Source organism: Crocodylus siamensis, chromosome 2 (assembly GCF_052110815.1).
Source record: "Crocodylus siamensis isolate JL-2025a chromosome 2, ASM5211081v1, whole genome shotgun sequence".
Classification (NCBI taxonomy): domain Eukaryota; kingdom Metazoa; phylum Chordata; order Crocodylia; family Crocodylidae; genus Crocodylus; species Crocodylus siamensis.
This window is the reverse complement of record NC_143396.1, coordinates 42,924,372-42,939,600: the sequence shown is the minus strand read 5'-3', so window position 1 is coordinate 42,939,600 and position 15,229 is coordinate 42,924,372. Positions and strand designations below refer to the sequence as shown.

The 15,229-nt window shown below is 43.7% G+C and overlaps 1 pseudogene; it reads right to left on the bottom strand.

Annotated features, from left to right (window-relative positions):
• The window catches only part of LOC149870179 (negative elongation factor A-like), a 55,316-nt pseudogene that overhangs the window by 39,633 nt on the left and 454 nt on the right, over window positions 1–15,229 (bottom strand).

The window sequence follows — 15,229 nt, the reverse complement described above, 5'->3', positions numbered from 1 at the left end:
CCTATAAGTTTATCAGGGGTGACCACCAGGATCTGGGGGAACGTTTGTTCACCAGAGCGTCCCAAGGGATGTTGAGGTCAAACAGTTATAAATTACTGCAGGACCATTTCAGGCTGGACATAAGGAAGAATTTCTTTACTGTCCGAGCCCTTAAGGTCTGCAACAGCCTGCCATCCGAGGGGTTCAAGCACCTGCATTGAACACCTTCAAGAGCAAATTGGATGCTTATCTTGCTGGGATCCTATGATGCCAGCTGACTTCCTGCCATCTGGTGATCTTCCGAGGTCCCTTCCAGCCCTAATGTCTATGAAATCTATGAGATCTATGAAATACTTTGAAGTGTTTCAAAGAGTTGTGTAGACTTACACACCCTTTGAAGCCCTCCCCCCAATCCCAAATGGCAGAAGCTCTCCAAAAATGACCCTGAAGGAAACTGGTACTATTTAGAAAAAGTTGAAAAAGAAGCATTTCAGGACACATATGGGCGCTCCATAGAACACAGAGGACCTGCATCTTCCAGCATCCAAAAGTGTTGTGTTCTTCCTTCCCTTTCCCCAAGAAATGAACTATGTCAGCAGGGGTAAACATAGGTGGGTGTGGGGCCCAGGGAAAATCAGACTATGCAGGGCTACCCTAACACTGCATGGGGCCTGTGGGACCCCTGCAAGGGGAGGGCATGGGCTAAGGTCTCCTCCAGGCCTGGGGGGAATCCCTGGACTTCTTCCGCAGCATGGTGTGGAGCTGCCAGCATCAAGGCAGGCCCTGCAGGGGGAAAGGGAGGGCAGAGCTGCTCTGCCCAGCTCCATGAGGCGCCCCAAAGTGCGAGGCCCAGTGTGGTCACCCTGATTCGCTGTACTCTAGGGATGGCCTTGTATGTCAGTGTTCTCTTCTCTGTCACTTCTTTCCTGGAGCACCCCACACTGGAACTGATGAATGAATACTCTAAGAGAGTTCACAATATAGCAAGGTTAGCAAAGCTTTTCAAACCCAAATTATAACCCCCACAAAAAATCAGATAAAAATATAGTAGGAGTCTTTAGATACTGGGCATCTACCCCTACAACAGATTTACTTCAACTAATTCATAGGAATACCCAAAGAGAACTATAGTTGTAAGTGCCTATTTTAAATGGAAACCTATGTAAGTCTGAGAAAACATTTCTGCAGTAAAATCTGTGGGCTTTAATGAAAGAAAGTATGTTAACTTTCCATGCCCCAACCCCTTTAAAATAACATAAAATAGAATGTCAGTCTGACACCATCTTCACACTGTATTCACATAAGCCCAGTTAGTTCAAAGATCCATGGTTTCTATTCTGGCAGGTAAGAAGAAACCCACACATGAATGATATATGCTGTACAGTTGACATGATAGATGGGCTAGCTGATTCTAAGCTTGATGTAGTTCACAGTTTGTTGGTAACAAATCCCTTCAGTGACATGAGTTATACATTTGTACTTGATGAGTCTAGTCCACTGGCTCATACCATAGTTCATTACAAAGACTGCATCGACTAATCTGATGATACTGTCAGTGCCATCTACCTTTAATAGTGACACTTCCGTGCTCACTAACTTTCACCTGAATGGTGTTACCTTTTGGCAAGGATTTTCTCTGGGTCTTACTAAGTTCAATGATTGTGAATTTTGGGGATCAGTGCTGGTGCTGATAGGGCAGGGGAGATAGCAGGAAGCACAGTAGCTATTAGAGGTAAAGTAAATGTAGTTGTAGGAGGGTTTGAGTTAGTATTGTACATAGTCCTTTGTTTGAAATGAACAGGAATAGGAATTGTGCTTGGAGCTACAGGTTCTTCTGGCTGCCTATAAATCAGGAAGGTCTTTCAAGTACAGCTAGGTGACTGTTTCAGGGTTTTAAATATAGGAGATAGCACCATGCTGGGAGTAGTAGGCAAATAGATTGTAGAAGATTGAGCAGACTTGTTATTCATAAAGCCAAGTTTCTACACACACACAGAGCCAACTGCATAATCTGGAGTAGTATTTTACACTACGGTTTCCTCTTTGGTTTGCTTTCCTACCACTTCTGTATCTAGAGTCTTTTTGCTTCACAGACAGTACCAACTGTATCCATATCTGAGGTATATTAGCTTCATTCCACTTCCTTTGAGCTAATATATTCTTGAAGGAGGAATATTTCCAAAATATTAGTGTTATGCAATTCCAGAATGAAGGTTTTGGGGTTTTTTTGTTTTGCTTTTTGTATGTCTTTTTCTTTTGAATGGTATTGCTGTATTGTTTTTTTACCAGACTGCCCCTTTTGGCTTTCAAAGATGCTTTGTTTGTCTTCTTCAGCTGTTGTGCAGTTTCTGTGTACTTCTGCTAGCATTCTTATTAGGTAGTGGCAATCTTAGATTTTGTTTTCAATTGGAAACATTGCATTGGGGAAATAAGACTCCTAGCAGAAAGTACTGTCAAAGATTCCTGTTTAAATATTAAACAGAATTCCAACAGCATTCCAGTGGCAACATAGCATACATTTTATATTTCTTTTGCCCCATAATTTCATATTACTTTTCCTTTAAGTTTTCCTAAAATACTTGGGATTCTATTCTTCAGATCAGGGTTAAGGTAGCTAGCATCTTCTACTGTTGTATCAGCTACCATTAAAACCAAGGGTTCTGAAACCAGGGTAAGAAGCTAGCTAATGTCAATTAGTGAACCTTTCAATTTATTCATCACCTGGCCAGGCAGGTACACACTCCCCAACAGTAGCTTAAGCTTGACAGCTGAGGAGAGGCGATGGAAGCAGAAGCAGGTATTGTTAATCACCAAGTCCACGAGTAGCAAGGCTTACATGGCTCTGTATCTGTCATGGCTCATCCATGGAGTCCAGTTTTTTGTGCTACCGCAGACCAGTATCACTCTCCAAATCAGTACCATCTTGACATCAGTGCCACACATGCAGTATGTACATAGGCTGAGCATGTACAGTAGACTATGCACTAGCCATATACATGTTTCCCTACAGGTATACACCCCTTGGCTGCATGCAGGCAAGCACAGACGTTTGGTTCCCCATGGACAAGAAGCAGCAGCACACCTTGTGCCACCACTATTTGTCCCAAGGAATGTTCATGCCACGTGCCTTCTGATGCATGGGGTAGGGGATGCTGGTGCCAGCAACAGTGCTGGCTCCAGCACCCTTACCTGGGGCTCTGGGGGTCAGGGAAGCCACAACTGTGACACTTCTGCAGCTTGGAGCCTGGCTGGCAGCCAGAGCATGGCTCCAGCATTCCAGGCTCCAGTTTTGCATGGCACATTCTGCAGCCATGTGTGCCACCCTATTTTTTTTTTCCATGCAGATATTTTTTTATCCTGGGATCTACCAGGATCAACTCCCCGCCCCCCCCCGCAAGATAGCAGTGCAGAAAACACTCAAATGTATGACACCAGAGACAGGTCTGCAGCACCACATACTGCATGACCACACATGTCTGAATGCAGCTATTGTAGATATGTACTGGCATCAAAGGCTGAAAAATATAGGCAGTCCAAAACCCATGGCTAGCAGGTGTTAAGAAGACAAGGGTCCTTATATGTTTTAGCTTCATTAACTGAATGGCTAGGAGATTTGTCCTGGAAGCTGGAGGCCAGACTTTCAAGCTCTCCCCTCCTTGCTCAGAGGGGGTTTGAACCTCTATGTCCCTGCTTTCCTAGCACAGCACACTAAACACCACATCATAGGTCAGTCATTATCCAAGCTTTACTCTGTCATGCCTTTTGAAGATATGTAGAGCCAGAAGACACTAAACAAGCCAGAAGTTGTGTGGTTCAATATGATTGCTCATGTCCTGAAAAGGGGTCCTGGGTTGTAGCCTAGAGACTTGCACCCAGGGAAGCAGAAACTTCTTTTTTTCTACACTGCCCTCCATCATTTCTCCCCCAACGACTAATAAAGTAAATCTGGTGCAAGGCAGTGGCTCATTTCCTAAAGGAGCAATGGAGAAGGCTCTGGATAGTGCCTGACCTAAGTTCTTATGGTTAGATAACTGTGTTGGAAAGTCAGAGAAATGCGTATTTTAGAGCAGGGGTTGTCAACCAGAGGTACTTGAGAAGGCTGTAGTGGGTACGCACAGGCAGGCTGGGATGGAGCACCACCACCCACCACTTTGTGCCACCACCTCCCAAGAGCAGAGCCAGAGCAGGAAAGCCAGGGAAGTTCACACACGGTGGCTGCTGTTGCCACCACCCATCCTGTGCTGCCACTGCTCCACATCCAGCTGTATGCCACCTCTCCCCTGCCACTCTGTGTCTGGCTGCATGCCTCAACCCCACCCCGTGTCTGCCCGTGGGGGGTACACTTACTAAAAAAGGTTGAAAACCCCTGTTCTAGAGTAATTCATCCCCTCCAGAAAGTTGGTTTCTCACTTCCCAGGTAAGTACCCTAGTCACTCAGCTACTAGGGCTTCAACAAAGGAGGGTCCTTCTCTAATTTGCTTTTGCTTATTTTGCCCAGGTGTACAGGTACATAGTTGTTAATACAAATAGAGTTATGTGGCTACCTTTAAGTACAAAAAAAAGCCACTTTGATGATAAAAAAATCTGCCAAAGGAAAAGAGACCCCCACATGTAATGGTTTCAAAGGATTACAGTACAGTCTCAAAGTCTAGCAGTTAAAACAGTCTCCTAGAAGATTTTCATTCAATGTCTGATCTAAATCAGGCAAAGAAGTAGAATAGAATACATGTTGTCACATTCCAGATGAGTGGCCTAACCATGAAGCTGCCAGTAGCTTACGACAAGCATCACTGTCACATCAAGTGTGCTCTGAGCATTATAACTTTGTGGGTCCAACAGGATAACTAATTAAAGTGTCACTGAGACCTGATCATCAAACCCATCAGGAAATCAGGGATGTAGTTGTCATGGGTGATTTAAATTACCTGGACATCTGCTGGGACATCTGCTGGGAGGAACAGTCAGCCAGATCGGACCATTCCAGGAGGTCCTGGCCAAGATAGAGGACCTCCACTTAATTCAGAAGGTTCACAGTCCCACCAGAGGAAATACCCTGTTGGACCTGATCCTGGCCACAGGCAACGACCTGGTAAAGGGCCTCCAGGTTCTTGACCACCTGGGTGATAGCGATCATCACTTGCTGTAATTCACTATCCAGCGCAGGCTGTCAGGGGCATGCAGCAAGGTGGTAGCCCTAGACTTCAAGAAGGCCAACTTCAATGAGTTGAGATTAGTGGGAGAGGCGCTGGGGTTCTCAAGAGCAGGGGAACTCAGTGCCCAAGATGAGCAGTTGTTCCTTAAGGAGATGATACTTAGAGCCCAAGGGGTGACATTCCCAACAAGAAGCAAGGGGGGCAGGAGTGCCGGAAAGCCCCCCTGGCTCACCTCGGTCTTTATCAGCAATTTGGATGATGGGGTGAAAAGCAGCCTGTTTAAATTCACTGATGATACTAAAATTTGGGGTGAGCACACTAGGAAGGAGGGAAAGACTGCATTAAGACCTGGATAGGTTGCAGGGGTGGGCTAACAAAAACAGGATGCGTTTCAATACTGACAAGTGCAGGGTGCTGCACTTGAGCAGTAGTAACCAGCAGTACACTTATAAGATGGGAAACTCCCTTCTTGAGAGCATGGAGGCAGAAAGGGATCTTGGAGTCATTATTGACTCCAAGAGGAACATGGGCCAACAATGCGAGGTCATGGGTGGCAGGGCTAACTGGACCTTGTCATGCATCCACAGGTGCATCTCAGGTAAGGCCAAGGAGGTGATCCTCCCCCTCTACGCGATACTGGTCAGGCCACAGCTGGAATACTGTATTCAGTTCTGTGCCCCCCACTTCAGGAGGGATGTGGACAACATTGAGAGTGTCCAGAGGAAGGCCACCCACATGATCCGGGGACAACAGGGCAGACCCTACAATGAGAGACTGTGGGACCTAAACCTGTTCAGCCTTCACAAGAGAAGGCTGAGGGGGGACCTGGTGACCACATATAAACTCACTAGGGGGGACCAGAAGGATTTAGGAGTGACCTTGTTTCCCCTAGCACCCCTGGCATAACAAGGAATAACAGCCATAAGTTGTTGGAAAGTAGGTTTAGATTAGACATCTGTAAGAACTAGTTCACAGTTAGGGCGGCTAGGATCTGGAACCAACTTCCAAGGGAAGTGGTGCTGGCTCCTACCCTGGGGGTCTTTAAGAAGAGGCTTGATGCCTACCTGGTTAGAGTCATTTGAGCCCACTTTTTCTCGTGCCCAGGCAGGAGGTTGGACTTGAAGAGCTATAAGGTCCCTTCTGGCCCTACTTCTATGATTCTATGATTCTATGAACAACTAAGGGATATTATGCTTAATGATAAGTGCTTATAGCAGCCATTTACTGCCAAGAGTCAGGAAGAAACATAAATGATTTTCATTCTGAAGTTGTCCATTATCATTTCTTATACATATTCCTGAAGTCATTGATATAGGCTTTCCAAAGACAAAATGCCATGTTAGATACACTACAAGTCTGATCTGCTTAAGCTGTCTCATTTCTTGGTGGTAGGATATGCTATCATCTTTAACACACAACTAAAGGTAGTAACATTTCTTCAACCAGCTAAAGCCCTAATGCATCAGCTGGCAACCTACATTCTACAAACCAGATCTAGTCTTCAGAACCTTTGGATCTAGCCTGTATTCAAGTTACTTATTTTTATTTCTGTCCTTATAAAGTACTTATGGGAAAAAATGGAGTACACCCAGAAATTTTTGGCAATCCCAGTAAAAGGTGATACATCTAGAATTTAACAATTACTAGGTAATGTTTATATTCAATATCATTAGTATCTTTACTTCTTTGAGAGCAGAAGCTTTGGTCTATTGAACTTAGTCATGATTCAGAATCCCCAAACCTCTTCCTCTAATGCTTTAGTTTTTGACATAAAATCCTTGACTAATGCATATATAAAATCTATGCATTTCACATATTTATATATAAAAGTTGGTCCACATGGTCTTATCACATTGAACATACTGTAGTGTGTATCTCAGTGTGGTGCCACTCTTTATGGAACGGGTAGATACGCAATAGCATCCCTTGGAAGGAACTCTCAGGAATGATTGAACTTTTTACCTGATGACTCAGTTTGAGCAAATAAGCATTTGTAATGATGACTGCCAAAGTGGCAGGAAACTCAGATGCCTTTCATGAGGTAAACTTTTGAATGACAGCTAAATGGAAACATGAATGGTGAAAGTGATTCGTGGAAGGTAGGATTAATGGGTGGCAACTCTGGATGATTGGATATTTTTACATGGGGTGACTTGGCATCAATAATAGTATAGAAGGTGGCTGTGAACATCTCAGAGAGTTTTAGTGTTTTGGGTGAGAGTGGAGTCGTGCAACTAGTGGAAGTGTGGACAGTGTTCACATAGGTTTGTTCACATGGATTTGCATAGTGTGGTTGGTTTAATTGAGACTGTGTGACTAAAGGATTGGGAATCAGAGAAGCTCCTCAGTGTTAGAGTAAAGCTGCTCTGTAGTACTACTGAGTCCCTAGAGGACTCCACAGTCCAAGGCTCCTGAACCTAAGTGAACCTATACTAATAGGTGCTGTGGTACTGTTGTCACTTTAGTTGGGGGAGGGCCACGTGCCCCCCCAGGAACCAGTCATGGCCAATCTTGGTGACCAAGTGGGGGGGGTTCCCTTGCAGCCAATTGCGAGGTGGCCAATCACTGGACCACTTCTGGAAGCATCATTTCTCAGCTGGCACTTTCAGAGCGGGGGGACCTGCCCCCCTGCCTGTCATGTAAGCAGTGAGTGTGGCTGGCCAGGGGATGTACCGGTGCTCTCGGGGTGCATGTGCACCCCAATGTACCCCCCTACATATTGCCACTGATTGCTGCTATTCTCTTCAGAAAAACCTAACACAGAGTACGCCATTGAGTGCCAGCACCCTTTTCCAGACCACCACTTTGACCAAATTGGCTGTCTCCATCATGTACCTACAGCTACATGTAGCTATCTACATTGATGTTCTCTCTCTTGGTTTCATCTCTAGTTCTGGTAACGTATTACTCCAAATCTGTTTGTATTGTTCCCAGGCTTGTTCTCCAAGTTATCCAAATCCATTGTGATTATGCTGACAATTGTTATTATCTCCACTTCCCTTTTCCCTCTGTTCTGCTTCAATAATCCTTTTTTTTTTTTGTCTCACTCTTTATCTTGTGGTTTGCAACTAAGCTCAGTTCACTAATAAAACCAAGATGGGACCTTATCCAGTAGTGCCAGAATGCCACATTGTTGATCACCTCAGCTAGTACTGGCCCTATTGCCACCCTCCAACTTTTCTGGACTCTCACATCAGGTTTTGATATCTTTCCCCAAAACTTGGGTTCAACAATACTCTATAGAAAGGAACAATGATGTCCACTAAGAGAGAAAGGTTCCAAAAAAGATAGAAAAGAATAACATTGCTGCAACTCATCAACTTTACAGTGAAATTCACATATAAACCTTGTGCTTGGTTGTTTAACCTTCTTAACTTGGATAACAATAAACAAACATATACACACGTATACACATACAAGTAAATAAATAAATAAAAACATAACCTGCCAATTACAGACCCAGTCCCATGTTCACTTTAACACTGCGGAGTCCTCTAGGGACTCAGTAGTACTACAGAGGATACCAGCAGCTTTACTTTAATTCTCTGATTCCCAATCTATTACACTTTGGGCCCTATTTCAGATTCTTTATCATTGCATTGCCTTCCCAAACAAGTTGCTTATTTAGAAAGAAGGGTTTTTTTTTTTCTGTAATGTCCTTTTATTTATGAAGTTACCTCTTTTTATTATTATGTATCTACTCTTTAAAAAGTATCTACTCTTTAAACAGTACTCTTTCTATCTATAGTAAGTTGACATTACAAAATACAGAACAAAAGAAACCCCTATGTCTAATATGTGCACTGAATTCTAAGCATGTAACTGGTTATGTAGACATGGAAGTCAAGTCAACTCAACTTCCATATCCACATAAGTTGGCTGGAAAGTCAGTTGTAGGGGAAGGGGTGGGGGGAAAGAAGGGCCATGGGGGCCCCCATGATGCAGGAGAGAGTGGGGGAGGGGCAGGGGAATGTGCTGCACAGCCAGGGTGGAGCAGGGGTCAGAGCTGTGGCTCGTCCAGGGGATGGGGGTGGGTGCTGTTCCCGCCACTGCACACACCCTGGGAGGGCATGGGGCATGTGTCCTGGATCTACATGTGGGGCAGGGTCAGCTGGGCTCAGGGCTGCACTGAGCTCTTCCCAGTGTGGGGCTGGGCCAGGCTGCAGTCAGGGCAAGTTGCGGTAACTGGGAGGGAGCTAAATGGGGTGGGGGAGGGGTTGGAACCACCCCAAAATTAACTGTAGTGTCCCTTCTAGCATTGTTGTCACCTGCCCCGAGCACAGCCTGGCCCAGCCCCCTGCCGGGAAGAGCTGGCCTGGCTGCAGCCTACTGTGGCAGCCCACTCTGCCCCACATGAAAAGACAGGGTCACAAGCCCTCCCGGGGTACATGCAGCAGCAGGAGATGCCTCCTTCTGCTCTTCTGAATAAGCCACTTGTAGCTACATCCAGCACCCTGCCCTGGCTGGGCAGCACGTTCCCCTGGCCCAGCCCCAGCCTCAATCCCTCTGCACTGGTGGAGGAAGAAATTATGATGGGGTGGTGAGCACGCACCCCCCAGAAGTTAGTTCTGTCATGGGGGAGGGGTGGGGCAGGATCAAAGCCCCTGCAGTGAGGGAGGGAGTGGGACAGAGAAGGACAGGGGCTGTGGTGAATGGGGGCCTGGGGCAGGTCATGGGATGCTTGCAGCCCTGGTGGCTTGTCCAGGGGTATGGGGAGGCTCCCACTGCTGTGTGCACCCCTGGAACAGGCACAGGGGGCACATGTCTCCCCAACCTCTGTGTAGGGCAGAGTGGCTGCCACTGCAGGCTGCACTCCACACCACACTGCCAGTGCTATGGGAGCAGCACAATGCCATTTGCCTCCTGTGCACTAGCTGTGCCGCCTGCCTAGTGGTGGGAGGCATGTGGCATCATGCAGCCAGACCAAACCAGGCCCAAACTGTTGTGGCATAATTATGATATATATATTTAATGCATATATTCATAATGCATTTAATGTTAATTAGTGTAGCCTGCCTTATAGCACATCATGGGTAATATTAAAAACAAGAAAAAAATATAAAGGAGAACATGAGATGAAACTTTGAGACAAAAAGGGCACACATGTTAAAAATGGTTGAAAACCCCTGACTTAGACAAACTTTGGGGCATCAAATTTGAGTAATAGGTCTCTTCCTCAGACAGGATCCAATAAAATATACCACAACACAAAAATCCTTCTGTCACACATTTCCATCACAACTAGAACATCATTCCAACACTATCATAAGAAGCAGTTTTAAACAAATAGAAAAAAATAGAAGTCATGAGATAGAAAGGTTGTCTTAGATTTTTATGTGTTAGTGGGGTTCACATTCAAATATTTCATGCAATATATTTATCTACGTCATTTAGATTAGAATGTGTATTATGGAATTTTTTTAACTATATGCTTTAATAAACACAGTACCTGCTAACTCAATTGTGAGCAAATGACAGGATACTTCATGCAAGAGAGAACAAGTCAGTTAGAATCTAAATTTTGAGGGAATTGATATTCTTGTAAATGAGAGTTATTTCAGAAGGATGACAAAGCTAGCCAAAGACTGTTTTGCTCCTTTTCTAAAAATAGGTTTGGCTGGTTGACCCAGTTTGGCCTCATGGGTGCATACGTTGTACTCTTCTCAGAAGGGAAATATATTGGTTTTGGTCATTGACCCCAGGATTGCTAGTAGCCTGATTAAGATGCCTTTCTAGGAAATGGGAGGTATTGATTTAAATGCTTTCAAGAAGAAGAGAAATCCTGAGAGGTTCTACTTCTTGAGAGAATGGAGTTGCTAGGTTTGTGCCATGGAAGTTGAATTATGAATAGTGGTTCCCAAAAGAATGGTGGGGGTAGAGCAGGGAGTCAAAATATAGTGAGTCAAACTTCAATTATCTTCTAAATTCAGACATACCCCTTCTGTCTATTATTTCTTATTGTCTACTTTTTTTCCTTTTCTAAATTTGGAAATGCCTATTTCCCTCTATTGTCTGTACATTAGATGCCTAAACCTAGTTACATCCATAAGTTTTCTCTCTCTTCTCGGAACCAAAATTTATTGTGGGAAGTCATGAAAAAAGACTAGAATGGCACATATCTTTTTTCTGCAAAATATAAAAATTCCCTTGTAGTGTGTACCCCATTAGTTTATCTTTCACTAGTTATAAAGTTTTTTTTACACTTTTCCAATGATATAAGATATCCCATCAAGCTACAGTCACTGCAGTGCATTCTTTATATATGTATTACAACTGGTAGTATGAACCTACTGGTAGGATAGAAAATGATAAACAATTAAGAACCACTAAATATTATCATCAAATTATGTCAACTGAAAGAAGCAGTTTGCTGAAATTCAGAGTTGTCTTCTCAATTACCTTTCATTATTGTATGAAACTTTTTTCTAGAGAGGCACAAATATTATAGTAGAAATGAGTTGTTCCTTTCACCTTTCAATTTATGAGCTTGTAGTCAAGAGGGTCCTTTACAATATTTTCATTTCATTATCAATTACTGTTTAGTCCACTGAACTTGTCTGTGTGTGTCCCAGTTGCCACACTTGAGTGCTCTTGAGAAAAATCAAGTGGCAAACATATATGTCTGATGTCTGATAATTAGATAATATTGTTTTTGCATGGAATAATTGGTCTGGAAATAAATCATAATTTGCAATCCTGAAACTGTTAGTGATATTGTGATTAAATACAGGTTTAATTTCTGCTTGCTTGGTAAATTGACTCCATCCAGACTGTAAGTGAAAGTTACAGAAACAGCCACAACCAAGAATATATCATGGAGTGAGGAGGATTAAAACAGTACCCAGCCAGGGACTCTGCCCCCACTAGTGCTCTGTAACTATATGACCATACCTTCATAGACTTCCTGGTTGGGGAAAAATTACAAAGGAAAACCACTAGATATTCCAACCAGTAGAAGCACCCCTAGTAAGGAACTTCAGTGGTCAAGCAACTCCCTAATATCTTGTCTTGATTATCTCTGCCCAGTGCTAACTAGCTGCTTTTTCCAGCTCCCTTAATTCTACTACTTCTTCCTTGTACTCTTCACCTCAAATATTTACCCTCCTTTTACTTGCCCAGTTCACCCTACTTCTTTCCCTCTCCCTCATTTTTTTTGCATTGAGCTGATCAACCTAATCACCACTGCACAAGTGAAATTGGTTATTTATTGGCATTATATTGTACTCTATGCTTGTCATAACCTTTTCCTCATGATGTGGCTGCCTCATTTCCTTGAATTATAAGCCCTTTCAACTGTTTAATAGTCTGTATTTGTACAGGGCCTAGCACATGTAGAACCAATTTTAATTTGGCAATATAATAATAGATGCTCTATTAAATATGTCTAATGATGGTAATAATGACTATAGTACAATTTGTTAGCAGCTGCTGAAACTATTATGCTTAGCATGAGTGGTCACTTAGTGAAGGTATATTATATCTATTAGTATAACTATGTTCCCAGTGTGCTTCATTGGGATGTACCAAATTTACTCCAATCTAAGATTAGGTCTCTTCCCCCACCAATCAGGAAGGGGGGAAAAACCTGGGTCAGGGCCAGAATCACACCCACATCAGCCATGTGTCTCCTATCTGTTCTCTGCAGCCCCCTTTGCCCTCTGAAGCTTATGCGCTCCATCTGCACCCTTCCTTCCACCCCTTACTGTCAGGTGCAGCTTGGCTACAGCAGGCACAGAACACATGGACACTCCATTCCCTGCCTGGCCAGTCAGCAGCACTGCTGTTGCTTCATGGCCCAGCAACAACTACATTTCTTTGTGCTTGCTCTGGGAAGGGAATAGAGTCTGACCAGCATCTGACAGCTAGAGACTGTGGGGAGTGCATGTGGTGGAAGTGGACAAGGGAGCTGTCTGATTCTCCAGCTACTGCTTTCCCTGCTGTAGCAGAGTGGGGAAGTGGGAGGGGGAAGAGAAATTCAGGACAACCTTCTGATAATTAGATTCTAAAAAATAACATTTGTAAATTTTCCATATACATGATCTAATTTTGGGGGGAGGGGTGAATCTTTCATTCAGGAGCATCTTATGTTCACGAAATTATGGTATTTTGTCAATCTCATTCCCAAATTGTGAAAAGCAGTGCAAGCACAAACCTATTCAAGTAACAGAAAATGATCAAGTGAAAAATCTTTGGGGCTTTGCCTTGAGAATGCAAAATAACAGTAATACAAGGAACAGACATTTGTCCCTCCTCTTACCACATATCTTATATTGTCTAAAACTGCATGTAGATAATATATAATTAACTTCCATATCTACAAAACCAGTTATATATTTGAAATTCAGTGCACAAATGAGACATAGGCTTTTTTGGTTTGTGTTTTAATATTAACTTCCTATACATAGAAATAGAAGAAACTGTTTAAGAGTAGATATATAATAAAAAGAGGTAACTTCATAAATAAAAGGACATTACAGAAAAACTGCCTTTTCAAATAAGCAACTTGTTTAGGAAGACTACGCAATGATAAAGAATCTGAAATTGAGCCTGAAGTGTAATGGCTACTTAAAAACAAAACTGACTGAAAATAAAGTGTCTAATTCTCTTTCATTTAAGGCAAATGAACTTCTGACCCTACTAACTTTTGCATCTGTTTTTTCTTTTTTTTTTATGGAAAAATGTTCCTGATAATATATATATAGAGAGAGAACAAGCAATTAAGACAGAACACAGAAGAGATAATCTGTGTCTTTCTACTTCTGTGCTGACAAAGGACTGACTAGATTATAATATGGGACTGGGTCTATAATTGGCAGGGTATGTTTTTGTTTATTTATTTACATGTGCCTCAGGGGAAGCGCACCTAGGCCAAGTTTAGTGAGGAACTAGTTAGGGAATTTCTAGAGGGACTGGATGTATTCAAATCAGCTCATCCAGATGATCTCCACCAGAGAGTACTGAGGTCATTGCGTGACTCCTGGAATGGCTTTACAAGCACTTGTGGTGCTCTGGTGTGATGCCAGAGGACTGGAAGAGGGCCAATGTGGTTCCCATCTTCAAAAAGGGGAGGAAGGAGGACCTGGGAAACTATAGGCCAATTAGTCTTACCACAATCCTGGGTAAACTTTTAGAGAGAATTATTTGGGCACATGTCCACGAGGGGCCAGCAGGAGAGATTATGCTTAGGGGCAACCAACATGAGTTCATTAGAGACAGGTCCTATCAGACCAACCTGGTGGCCTTCTATGACCAGATCACCAAATCCTTAGATGCAGGGGTAGCAATGGACATAGTCTTCCTGGACTTTCAGAAGGCCTTTGACACTATCTCTCACCCTGTTCTCATTAAGAAACTGGGGGACTGTGGTGTCAACACCTGCACGGTCAAATGGGTCACCAACTGGCTGGAGGGTTGCACCCAGAGAGTGGTAGTGGACAGGTCATTTTTGACTTGGAGGGATGTGGGCAGTGGGGTTCCGCAGGGCTCAGTCCTCGGACCCGCACTGTTCAACATCTTCATCAGTGACTTGGACGATGGGGTAAAAAGCACCCTGTTCAAATTTGCTGATGACACTAAGATGTGGGGAGATGTGGGCACACTAGAAGGAAGGAATAGGCTACAATCAGAACTAGACAGGTTACAGGGGTGGGCAGATGAGAATAGGATGGGATTCAACACCAACAAGTGCAAGGTGATACACCTGGGGAGGAAGTACCTCATGTGCAATTCTGGGTCAAGCATTTATTTGGATAAAAACAATATGCGCTGCCCAGCTGGAATTTTGACAATCAATTAATTATTGGCTGGTACGGGGGACCAGACTGGGGCCATTTCTGGACCATGGTTTGGTCCCAGGCCCCAGCTGATAAAAAGCTCAGAGTGGGCACCTTGGTTTCAACTTGCTCATGCAGAAAGAGCCCAGAATTATGAACCCAGGCCCCACCTGCATTGGCCAGTAAGGCACTATTCTGTTCTGATCCTCAGTCCCAAAATAGCATGTCCTGCTGTGAATGTCTGACATAGCAGGAAACACAGTTGTTGGATTTGTGAGTCAGGTATCATCATGCCTTAAAGTGAACATCTACTAGCGGCCACAA